The sequence below is a fragment of the Eschscholzia californica genome, unplaced genomic scaffold (assembly GCF_041429995.1).
Source record: "Eschscholzia californica isolate CP2 unplaced genomic scaffold, dmEscCali1.0.p SCAF_2, whole genome shotgun sequence".
NCBI classification, from domain to species: domain Eukaryota; kingdom Viridiplantae; phylum Streptophyta; class Magnoliopsida; order Ranunculales; family Papaveraceae; genus Eschscholzia; species Eschscholzia californica.
In genome coordinates, this window is record NW_028238309.1 from 25,462,770 (window position 1) to 25,467,600 (window position 4,831).

The window sequence follows — 4,831 nt, forward strand, 5'->3', positions numbered from 1 at the left end:
ATGTGGTCAGGGTGAAGGATATGCCCTTTCGATCAGAAGGAATTTCCTTCTGAAGGAGTGTCCTACGACCAAGATGGCAATGCGTGCAATTTGGCGAATTGATAATGATGACCTTATACGGAAGATCATCTAGTCCGGTCGAATTAGGGATCGTAATGCTTAGCTAGAAGCTGCTTACGATCGTCGGATTACTTTGGTAATCCGCGACCAGTATAAACCGGATCCTACAACGGGTTACACCAAAGAGTGGTGGCTTGAACAGAGAGAATTGACTAGAGGAAACTTGGAAAATTGGAGGATTAGATTCATCTAAACATGCCCGACAGAGGAAACTTGGAAACTTGAAAGAAGGGACCAACCATATGATGGCCGACAAGGAGCATGGGCCAGACAGACCAAGCCCATTAAGGGGGCTGGTCTGGACGGCCATAAGATGAGGGAAAATCCTAGATGGAATCCTTTCCATCTAGGATTCCCAATCAGAAAGTGTTTCTGACTTTATATTTTCTGTGGCCCATATGGAATCCCAATCTGAATATGATTCTTATTAGGGTTTCTATATATATTGGCTAACTAGAGAATATAAAAGGTGTGGAATTTTCTCAAGAGAAAATCAATCTCTCAGACAACTATTAGAGAGAGGGATTTTAGAGAAAAATGTCCAATTCTATCTATCTAGTCAAGAAGGAGTTCTTCATCTCAACCTTCATTAATGTCCTAGCTGACTGAAGGAATAATGTGATATGAAAATGTCACATTTGGAGCGCCTAACTTAGACTAATTAGTCCTTTTCGAGTGTTATCAATAATATTTTATGTGTTTTTCTTGTTAGGTATCATTTTTGGAGTTAAACATGAAATTCAGAATAAAAGGAGCGAATTATCACTATCATTTCATGTGCCTAAACAAGAGAAAATGACTTCAAGCAAATAAAGTTACAAGTGAAGTCAATGACGAGTCCGACGGTGAAAACGGAAGTCAATTCCGAGTTCGGACGGGGAAGTTATGAAAGAAAGAAGTCTGAGGGTATTTTAGTCCTTTGTGACAATTTGAAGATGTAGAGACAAGGATGGAGGCACCTCTTGGTTTCTAAGTGAAGCCCAAAGACAAGCCAAAAGCCCACAAAGAAAAAGAAGAAGAAAGAAAGGAGTAGAGATTTTATGGGCACCCTCTCTTTATGCATCCAAGTCAAGTCTGAGTCAAAGTCAAAGTCAAAGTCAAAGTCTGGACCTAGGGTTTTAGTAGTAAAAGGTTACTATTCATCATTTGTTCTTCATCAACCAAGCAACCAAGGAGGGGAAATAAGGAGGCTAGGGCTTGAAGTTTTTAGGGTTTATTGTTCTTGAAGCTTTAGGGTTTGGAAAGAGCTAGAGGGAACAGAAAAAAGAGGGAGCCGGCCAAGCTTGGCCGGCCATCACTAGGCGGCGGCGCCAAAAAACTTGATGCATCCGAAAAGGTTGCACACCCAAGCGGAGGTATCAAGTAGTAACCGGTAAAACCGGAGTCGATCCAAGGATAGGAAGGTAACTCGGATAACGAAGGAGTCTCGTGCACCGGTCTAGGTATCACAAGCTAAATTAGACTAAGACGGACATAAACAAAGATAACACAGGGTTTTGATTGAAAGAGCAATAAGAGGAAAACAAGTAAAACTACTTAAATAAACAAAGTAAACGGGCGAGAGAGATTCGAGAGAAGAGTCGGAGGAACAAGAGTCGGGAGACAAAGAAGTGAGAGAGGTGTCGAAGTTCGGGAATCCTTAATGATAAACCTACGACTATGTGTAGTCCGGTCTAATGTTTCAAAGTATAATCGATGTTCGACTCCTAAAGTAGATGTCTCTAAGTACTACGTATATCCGGAGATCATACTTAGTCAAACAAACGTCTAAATCGCTCTATCCCTAGTCAACGAAAGTGTTGTTTAGTCGCCTAACTATGTAAAGTGCATGACAAGACACATGAAATTATGACTTAGACTACGATCGATATCGAATACTTCGTTTCGTCTATTAACTATGCGAAGTGCTTGACAGGACACATGAAAATACGATCAAACCGATAATCGAAATAAATGAACATCAATTTATAATCAAAACATCACATCATATTAAACATAATCACAAATTCATCACATTTCAGCTCATATAATCGACACACTAAAGTTAGCTAAACATGGTGATTGAATAAGAAATTGAAAGAAAATGATGAGAGAATTCCCCTTTTTCGATGTGGTTCGAGTCTAAGATCGTCGAAAAATATGAGTATTTAAGGTGCAGCCGATCTCCCCTTAGCAAATTTTGGGTTCCCCATAGCGACCACCTTCATCTTATCCTTTTAGAACACAACCTCCATTAAAGCTAAACCCTAGCTTTCTCTCTCTAGCAATTTCTAACCAAAATCAAATCAAACCACATGGGTAGCTAGCCAAGGACATCGGGAGTAAAAGGTCTAAGGTTTCCGACCAAGAAAGTGGTCGGAACATCATGAATTTCCGGCTAAAGAAATGGTGAAATCCGGGCAAAACCCTAAATCCGGCCATAGAACCTACTGTCCGAGCCAGATGCATCCCTTGGTCGTGTCCCGAGCGTGCGTCACGTGCAAGTGTGCGCGTCCCTAGCAAGCAGCCGCATCCTCCATAGCTGCTGCCGAGCAAGGAACGAAGTTCAAGTCAACCTACTCGGTGTCTCAATTAGAGGAACCACACTTTGAAGCTCTTTATCTTCCGAATAGGCATCGAAATCTAAGTTCGAGGGAAAGCGAATAAGGTATTCTTCTTCCCGTTTTAGTTCATCTTCAGTTCTTGCATGTGATCCTGGAAACTAGTGTTAGACATATTAGTTGTCTAAGATTCCGCTAACAACACTAGGTGACACCAAATCCCAACAGTGGCGTCAAAGCCTCTTGCACGAACTAACTTTGACTAGACGAATTAGATTCAGACTTGTTTAGTTAGATAGATAAGTTCGTTTAGATATTCAAACATGAATTTGATTAGTTTGAAGGAGATTTAGGCTTAATAAAATAAGTTTTGAAAGAGTTTCAATTGGTTAATACTTAAAAAAAATTGGGTTTTCGAAAGAAAAGCTTAATGTTTTAACATGGATTAGAAAAGATTTTCAAAATCTGATTTTTTGATTTAGAATCATAAGAATCCAGTGGGTGGAAGAGAAAGAAAAAAAAATTGCTCGAAAAGCTTCATGTCCAGCCAAGACGCGTTTCAGACGCGACCAGGAACTCCCAACGCGTCTCGGACTTGGAGTCCGAGACGCGAGTGAAGCTTACCTAAACCAGATGCGTCTAAGATGCGTCTGGGAAGCCTTAGGCGTCTCAGATTTCTAGTCAGAGATGGCCTATGACAAAGCCTAAGCCCAGCCGCGGCTAGGACACGTATGGGAAGGCCTTAGATGTCTCGGACTTTCCGAGACGGCATGCGACCCGACCAGAAACTAGACGCGTCTGGACATTCCCTAGGCATCTCGGACGTGTAGTCCGAAATGGCCTAGGACTCGGCCTAATGCCAGACGCTTCTAGGACGCGTATGAACGTGCCTTAGGCATCTCAGACTTCTAATCCGAGATGGCATAGGACTCGACCACCAACCAAACGCATATAGGACGCGTCTGGGCATACAATAGGCGTCTTCGCCTATCAGACCGAGACGACCTAGGATGCGTCCCAGTCCCCTGGGTCACAATATGTCTGACCATACCAAGACAAGCTTGGCTCGGGCCGGGACGTGCTGGCCCGGGGCCAAGGCATGCTTAGCCTAGGGCAAAGCATGTCTTGGCCCGATCCAAGACCAAGTTGTGGGTCTAGGCCGAGAGTGTCTCGGGCCTTGAACGGACCTTGTCACGGACCATTCCGAGTTTGGACTCAGATTCCAGACTGAGATCTTTTCTGGTGTCGACTCGAGTAGGAGTGTTTTTCTCAATCTTTCTCATAGTTTCACATACATAATCTTTCTGAAATTGATCTGGTTGAAAGCTCGAACGGATATTTTCCTAAAATAAGTTTTAGAAATCATTAGGATAAAACCGAAACGTGCCATTATCTTTCGAATAACTATATAGACCGTAGAGAACTTAGATACCAACCTTAGAGATGAATCTAAAATACATACTTTACCATATTATGAATGTCATATTATTGTCTATGTATGCTATGTGAATGCGGATACTGGTATGACCATAGAAGTATCTATTTTTGTTTTTAAGCACAAATGTGTGTCTGATGTAATAATTAATTTCAACTTTTATATGATCTGCGTATCGTCGAGTCTTGTAATTAGAGTTTAAGGTTTATAGAGTCCATTGAAGAACCGAAGGATGAGATCATGGCAAGTGAGAGAACTCAATGGAGGTTCGAGGATGAAGATCACTGCGAACTAAGGCAAAATAAGACGTAACCTAAGAAGATTAGATCTTTTAGGTTCAGGGCCATACTAGGATCTAGTCTGCATGATTTATTTTCTTGCGCGCATTTACTTATTTATTTAGGTTTTATGTCGTGAATGGTTATGTTAGAGTTCACAGGAATGCATGCATGATAAAAACGTAAAAGTCCCTAAAATAATTTTGAGTGAAGCCTACCTAGATTTAGACACCTGTCGCGCCCTTGTTCATCGATGGTGGGTCTACCTCCGCAGGGTGCCATCTTTTTATCTTCCGAAAAGGCGTCGGAATCTAAGTTCGAGGGAAAGCGAATAAGGTATTCTTCTTACCGTTTTAGTTCATCTTTAGTTCTTGCATGTGATCCTAGAAACTAGTTTTGGACATATTAGATGTCTAAGATTCCGCTAACAACACTAGGTGACACCAAATCCCAATACG